Consider the following 8,346-nt stretch of genomic DNA (forward strand, 5'->3'; position numbering starts at 1 on the left):
TGAAGAACACTCTGCTTCTCAGGCCTCTGACTGATAAGCCATTGAGACCGTCTGTGAATCGTGGATACTTGGACATGCTGAGCCTGAGGAAGAATCACCCTGGCCAGATGCCCAAGCCCAATAGGCCTGATCCAGCTGGCCTTTCCAGGTCTCAAGTACAAACTGATGGCACAGATCTCTCTGGAGGCTACAGGATGAGGAGGCAAGAGCCGGGGGGCCTTGGAGCAGACAGATGAGACTTCAAGCCCTGATGCTGCCACTTGCTCAGCGGGTGACCTTGGGTAATTTACTAACCTCGCCAAGTGTCCATAAAATGGAGATGATTATTCTAACTTCCTTGCAGGGCAGCATGAGGACTGAATGAGGTAAAGTATGGAAACCATATCGCACAGGGCCTGGTACATAGTAAGGACTCAGTAAGCACCGGTTCCCTTTCTTACTTCCTTCTCTGTGATATTCCACCTGTGTAGCTCACCTGGCATGTGGCTCACTACCTTTCTTCAATCTCTGTTCTAATGTCATCTCCGCATAGAGGCTGGACACCATATCTAAAATAACGCCTTGTGCTCACTTCAGCAGCACATATACTAAAATTGGAATGATACAGAGAAGATTAGCATGGCCCCTGCTCAAGGATGACATGAAAATTTATGAAGCATTCCATATCAATAAAAAAATAAAATAACCATATCACTCAATTTTCTCCATAGAATTATTATTGATATTATATTACATATTTATATTTTATTTTGTTTAAAGTTTATCATCTTCCCTGACAATTAGAATGTAAATTCCATGAAGAAAGGAATTTTCTTTTGTTCACTGTACAGCACATAATAAACCCTTAATAAACAAATGAATAAATAGAGGAAGGGAGGGAGGAAATCTATTGAAAACATTGGGGTTTTTTGTTTGTTTGTTTGTTTTTTTGAGACAGAGTCTCACTATTGCCCAGGCTAGAGTGCCGTGGCGTCAGCCTAGCTCATAGCAACCTCAAACTCCTGGGCTTAAGCAATCCTCCTGCCTCAGTCTCCCAAGTAGCTGGGACTATAGGCATGCGCCACTATGCCCAGCTAAGTTTTTTTTTTTTTGAGACAGAGTCTCACTCTGTTGCCCGGGCTAGAGTGAGTGCCATGGCATCAGCCTAGCTCACAGCAACCTCAAACTCCTGGGCTTAAACGATCCTACTGCCTCAGCCTCCCAAGTAGCTGGGACTACAAGCATGCGCCACCATGCCCAGCTAATTTTTTCTATATATATATATATTTTAGTTGGCCATATAATTTTCTTTCTATTTTTAGTAGAGACAGGGTCCCGCTCTTGCTCAGGCTGGTCTCGAACTCCTGACCTTGAGCGATCCACCCGCCTCGGCCTTCCAGAGTGCTAGGATTACAGGCGTGAGCCACCGCGCCTGGCCCCGGCTAATTTTTTAATATATATTTTTAGTTGTCCAGCTAATTTCTATTTTTTTAGTAGAGACGGGGGTTTCGCTCTTGTTCAGGCTGGTCTTGAACTCCTGAGCTCAAACGATCCGCCTGCCTGAGCCTCCCAGAGTGCTAGGATTATAGGCGTGAGCCACTGCACTGGCCCTGAGAACATTGTTGAAGCTGCTCCCTCTTCTCTTCTTGTCATATGTGGCCATTCTGGTTTGATAATTTTGTTTTAAAGACATGAGAGGGATGTGTGAGTAGGATGCAGTGAGACTTTGGAATTACTACATCAGTTAACAATTTTAATTCAAGGTACTTGGATAATTTGCCTTAAATTTCTCTCTTAAAATTTCATTAAGCTATACATTTACAGTTTGTCCCCTTATGTGAATGAATATTATACTCCAAGTAAAACATTTACTTTAAAAAATAAATGATACCCAGAGCCCCTATCATGGTTTATAATACCATTCTCCAATAAAAGGAACTAGGCCTGCTTAGAGGAATGGCTGATTCTAGGGCTGGGGAAGGAAATATACAAGATGAGCCTTGAGCATCTTATAGGTTCAGAAAGTAAGGAAGTGTTCGAAAAGCAAAATGATGTGAGTATGTCAAAGGGATGTAGGAACCAACTGACAGAGCTTCCAATGGCTAAAGACATTCAAGCAAAAAAATAAGGAATGTAGTATTGGATTATAAACCTAAGTATACAACAAAAGTCCATTAGTCCATACTGAAATAAAGAAATGATTGAATACATGAATGGGACAGATGGACAAATGTCCTGTACAGAAGAATTCCAAATAATTTATGTAGCTACTCTGCCCTCAAAGAGGTACGGTGTCACTCTGCACTGTTTGAGTGTGGACTATACATACTGACTTCCTTTTAAAGAGTACAGTGTGGAAAGAAGGGGGGAAAAAGAGTAACTTTACAATGAAGAAACCTGGCAACACCACCTCAGCCAGGTGATCAATGTTATAACACCATCAGGGATGAGTCATGTTAACAGTATGTACCATTGATACAATGTGATGAGAATGGCACTTTATCTCTGTGGTCTTCCTCCCCCAAACTGTAACTTCTACATAACCATGAGAAAAATATCAGACAAACCCCAGTTGAAAGATATTCTACAAAATACGTGACCAGTACTTCTCAAACATGTCAAGGTCATCAAAAACAAGCAAAGTCTGAGAATCTGGCACAACCAAGAGGAGCCAAAGGAGACACAATGACTAAAAGTAATGGTACCCTGGGTAGAATCTTGGATCTTGGAACAGAAAAAGGTTATTAGATAAAAATTAAGGTACGCCAAATAAAGTATGGACTTTAATTAATGACAGTGTATCAACATTGATTCATTAGTTTTGGCAGATGTACCACAGCAATGTTAGCAATAGGAGAAACTGGAGGCAGGTTAAACAGGTACTCTCTGTAATATTTTTGAAACTTTTCTGTAAGTATAAATCTAGTCTAAAATAAAAGTATATTTTCTTTTTTTTTGTAAGCCTAGTCAAGTGAAGCAGTAGGAGGGAAGAAGAAACAAAGGAATCTATAACTGGTTGTGATCAATCAGTTGTAAATACCACTGCACTCATTTTTTAAAATACAAGTATATTTTAAATATAAATAAAATATATTTAAAGTATATTTTAAATATAAATAAAATAAAAGTATATTTTAAAAAATGAAAAGTGTTTACAACTACCTTAACTAGAAAAAGAAAAAAGAACATATTACTTCACCTAAAATTTTTCTCTCCAGGACTTTCCATTGAAAAAAAAAATCAGTAAAAAAGAAAAGAAGGCCAGGTGCGGTGGCTCACGCCTGTAATCCTAGCCCTCTGGGAGGCCGAGGCAGGAGGATCACTCAAGGTCAGGAGTTCGAGACCAGCCTGAGCAAGAGTGAAACCCCGGTCTCTACTAAAAAACAGAAAGAAATTATCTGGACAACTAAAAATATATAGAAAAAATTAGCTGGGCATGGTGGTGCATGCCTGTAGTCCCAGTGACTCGGGAAGCTGAAGCAGAAGGATTGCTTAAACCCAGGAGTTTGAGGTTGCTGGGAGCTAGGCTGACGCTACGGCACTCTAGCCAGGGCAAAAAGAATGAGACTCTGTCTCAAAAAAAAAAAAAGGTGGGGGGAAAAAAAAAAGAAAAGAAAAGGAAAAAGTCTTATTCTTTCATCTAGTCAAACCCCTAAGGAAGTAATCCCTTGGCTTCAACTTCCTGTCCTCGGTAATAGAAATTTATTTTCCTTTTGGTATAGGGAAGACATCTTTCACATGGGAATTTCATCTCCTGCTTTTAAGAGACAAAATGAAGGTCAGAGTGATCTTCTTGTGCCTGCTGTGTTTTAAGTGCCTTTAATTCAAAATAGTCGATATGCCAGAGCAGCATATTTTGGAGTAGCATATTCTTAACTCCTTCAAAACCAAGCCCAAGTCCCCTGGGTCTCATGAGGGGAGGTAGTTGAGTCATCAGCCTTGAGTAATAGGAGCTGACAGAGCCAGCGTAGGGTCATCTTACTGGATGTGTGTTGATGTGGGGTTTTCATGCACAGAGCTAACGGGTAATAACCCTAGATACTGGGGAGTGGTATTTGAGAAATAACCATTCAGCTGCAGGGAGGAGATGAAATAAAGGCTACCCTCAAGGCCTTGTCCATCTCAAGCTGCCAGATTGCCCTATGACTCTGGGACCATGGTGGGCTCAGAAAGCAGGAATCAGCAACTCTGAAGCATAAAAGCAGAAAGGCACTGAATGTTTGGATGGAGTGCCAGGACCCAAAAAGAATGCCTCTTTGTCTGTGATGCCAAAGCAAAACAAATTTATCAGCATCTCCTTGAAATTACAAGGGAGAGTCTAGAAAGTTAAAGCAACAAAACAGGGTAAATGGACATTGATTGTTCATTATCATCATTACTAATTCAAGAAGGTATAAAGTGTTATTGCTAATCTCTTTACTTGGTGAGCTGATTTTATTATTTTTATTTTACTAAACATAAATATGTATAAAGGCTTAGTCCTCCTAAGCACATTTTTCCACCTACTTTTATGAGAATAAATGTTCATGTCTTTCAACCTTGGTGGTTTTCAGCTTTGGTTTTTTTTTTTTTTTTTTTGAGGCAGAGTCCTGCTCTGTTACCCTGGCTAGGGTGCCGTGGCGTCAGCCTAGCTCACAGCAACCTCAAAGTCCTGGGCTCAAGCAATCCTTTTGCCTCAGCCTTCCAAGTAGCTGAGACTACAGGCATGTGCCACCATGCCTGGCTAATTTTTTCTGTATATATTTTTAGTTGCCCAGCTAAATTCTTTCTATTTTTTTAGTAGAGAGAGGGTCTCGCTCTTGCTCAGGCTGATTTCGAACTCCTGAGCTCAAACAATCCTCCTGCCTCAGCCTCCCAAAGTGCTAGGATTACAGGCGTGAGCCACTGCGCCCAGCTGGTTTTCAGCTCTTGACTGTTATGGAGGAGGGTGGGGTGGGGCATTAAGGGATAAGTGGCTCAAGTCCTTGGCATTTGAGCCACTGCATATGGTAGTGCACAAATAACGGGATTCAGGCAATCTGTCAGTGAGGGGCTGGGTCATTTTTAGCTGCATTTTATTGTCTTTAAGAAAACACAAATATGTTTCTTTTTCTCCTTTACTCCATAGACAGATGGAAAAAACGATGGGTGGAATCGAAACATCAGATGGATTATGGTAAATTTCAGCTCACTGCTGGAAAATTTTATGGAGACAAAGAAAAAGATGAAGGTAAATACAGGAACTCAGAAATATGCCAATTGGAAACATTCTGACTTTTAAACAATTGTTTTTGTCCGTGATCACCAATTCATTTCTCTTTCTTAAAACAAAAAATTCGTAGACAGAAAAGAACGAACTCTCCATAAAAATAATATGTGCATTCATTGAATAACACACATTTAAAACTAAGCTCTTCCCCATTGGTCTTCCAAACTACTTCATAAAGTGATTGCTGTTATTTTCTCAGTTTTGCAGAGGAGCCTCAGAGAGGTAAAATTATTTGCCCAAGGCTATACACGCAGCTGGCAGGAAGTGGAGCTGAGATCTGATTCTGGGTCTGACTCCAGGGACTGTGTTCATTACTGCTAGACTCTGCTGCTTTCCCCAGCCCCCTAGGATTTATCAAAGAGCACTCTGCACTTGAAGCAGAGGAAAGCACTGTATAATGTCCAAATACTGCTCTTCCTAGAGCAGCTTAGTGTGGAGAGTGGAGCAGATAGACCTGGGGCTAACTCACTCCCATGACTTACTAGTTGCATAATTTGGGCAAGTCTTTTTACTTCCCTGAGCCTTGATACTAAATGGAGATAATAATCATCACCTGCTGTGTTCATTGGACTAGGCTGTTGTAAGAGCCAAATATAATAATATTGTGGAGGAGGGTGAGCTCTGAGGACAGGTTCTGCAGGCATCAGTTTTTTTTTTTTGTCTGAGAAAGCTTTTGTCCTATAAATAGACTCCATTGATTGTCCCCTGAAGTTACTTCCCATCTTCTCTCTCCTGGCTACTGTTATGAATCTAATTTTCATGTTTATTAAAGGAGAGAATTATGAACTGGCTTGAGCATTTTCAATCTCATTTAAACCTATTCTGGAAAACTGTCTCCAGAGGAGAAAGAATTGGAGACTGAGTGACCCATGGGTTTGCCAGTGCTGTGGTGACTCCATTGAAGACAATCTGCCCAGCCACCCATCCCCTCTCAGTTTGATTTCCTTAGCTGGGCATTGTGCTGCACCCCTGTAGTCCCAGCCACCCAGGATCACGTGAGCCCAGGAGTTGGAGGCTGCAGTGAGCTATGATGATGCCACTGCACTCCACCATGGGTAACAGAATGAGACCTTGTCTCAAAAAAAAAAAAAAAATGTTTGATTTCTTGGTTGTTGTTCCTCACACCTCATCCGACTCGGGTTCATTGGATTCCCCCTGGTTGTCTAGTAGGGCCCTGGGGTACAGATGAGGCTCAGTGAGAGTGGAGGGATTGAATTGGGCTACATAGCAAGGGTTGGTGGAGCAGAGACTCAAACTTAGTCTTTGTCTATGGGTTCAGTGCTCTTACCCTTTTACCCACTCCCTCCTCCATGAAGTCTTCCCTGGCAACTCTAGCCTGCCTTGAGGTCTTTGGGGGAAGTAAACATACTCTTTAAAATGTAGATAGCTCCTAATACAATGTCAGAAGACATGAAAGTGTTTACCACAGAGCCTGGTGTGCAATATATGTTCAGGAGACATGGTCTGAATCAGGATCTGTCATCCCTCTGTGCAATCTATGCCAGGCCCTGTTCCAGATGCTCGGAATATAAAGAAGTTCCTGTTCTTCAGGAGCTAAAAATTATTCAAAGAGATTGAAATAAACCTAGTTTCAGCATAGCGTGACCCAGGGAAGTAGAGAGAACTGTGGGATCATGAAGGAAGGACTCTCACCAGACACAAATAATGATAGCCCCTTGCATTTTATGTTGACAGTTTACAAAGTACTTCTCACATCTCTTACTCATTTGACCTTCACCAAGAACCCTATGAAATAAGAATAATTATCCACATTTTGCTCATGAGGACCTGGTACTCAGAGAGTTAAAGTGCCAGTCAGAGCCGCAACCAGTAAGCTGGGCAGCAGCATGGAATGTTAGAAAGATCATGGACCTAGAAGCCAGGAGATATGGCTTGCATATCTGTCATTTGTAACTATATGGTCTTGGATTAATAACTTTCCCTCTCTGGGGCTTGGTTTCCTCATCTGTAAAGTAATGTGATTAGACCTGAAAGGCTCTGCGATCGCTTACAGCCCTGATACTCTCTGGAAGAGAAAGTAAAGTCTTATGGTTGAGGGTGAGGGCTCTGGAATTAGATGGACTGGTTGGGTGATCCTGGACAAGTGACATAGCCTCAATGACGTCATGATAGAGTGAGACATTCGTGGAGCCTACCTCATGTGGTTATTACAAGGATTAAGTGCAGTAACACATGTGAATGAAATATTAATACATTGGTAAAGAATAAGTGTTCAATAAACATTAACAATGGTTATTATTTGATCTAAGAGGCAGTATTGTGCATGGCAGAGCCTCATTGCAGTCACCTAGCAGGCTTCAAAAAAACAGGGCCTTGTCTTATAAAGCTGCAGAACAGTATTCAGGTATCTCTTAAAAATCAGAGGTAGCATGGTATAGAGGAAAGAATCAGACAAACGTGACTTAAACTTCCAGCTCGGGTCCTTCCTAGCCATGTGGCCCTTCACCTCTCCATAACTCAGCCTCCTGATTTGTAAAGTGAGGATAATACCCATGTTGCACAGTTGTTCTGAGGACTGAATAAGATAATGTGTGCACAGCTTTCAGAACAGCACCTGGCATACAATAAGTGTGCAGGAAAATACCAGAAGTTGGTTAGGTTAAGTGCTTGGTCTCTCTTACTGCTTTTTGGTTATTTAACCCTGAAGACTCTTTGCTTTCTGCTGCCAGGTCTCCAGACCAGCGAAGATGCCAAGTTTTATGCCCTCTCAACCAGGTTTAAGCCGTTCAGCAATGAGAATGAGACCTTGGTGGTTCAGTTTTCAGTAAAACACGAGCAAGGCATTGATTGTGGTGGCGGGTATGTGAAACTCTTTCCTGCCACCCTAAACCAGGAGGATATGCATTCGGAATCCGAGTATTACATCATGTTTGGTAAGCTGGCTCATAGCAGTCGCTGTCAGCCCCACAAGGTCCTGGTGAGAGCTTCGGTAGTTGTTGAAAATGTTCAGATCTCCTGGAACTACACGAAGGGTGAAAAAAGAAAAAGAAAATGTTCAGATCGACTTGGAACAGAAAATTTCTAGTATGGTAGCTGCCTGCTCTCCCCACGCAGTAGGACTCTTCAAAGACCTGAAGAAAGCAACTCTAAACTTAAAT

At 41.7% G+C, this 8,346-nt stretch overlaps 1 non-coding gene across 1 annotated transcript; it reads left to right on the plus strand.

The window, feature by feature from the left end:
• The first annotated feature begins 563 nt into the window (after positions 1-563).
• On the plus strand, positions 564-670 carry LOC123636140. The gene has a single exon (XR_006734350.1). It is a non-coding gene; the product is annotated as a U6 spliceosomal RNA (small nuclear RNA).
• The last annotated feature ends 7,676 nt before the right edge of the window (positions 671-8,346 follow it).

Source organism: Lemur catta, chromosome 3, assembly GCF_020740605.2.
Source record: "Lemur catta isolate mLemCat1 chromosome 3, mLemCat1.pri, whole genome shotgun sequence".
Lineage (NCBI taxonomy): Eukaryota > Metazoa > Chordata > Mammalia > Primates > Lemuridae > Lemur > Lemur catta.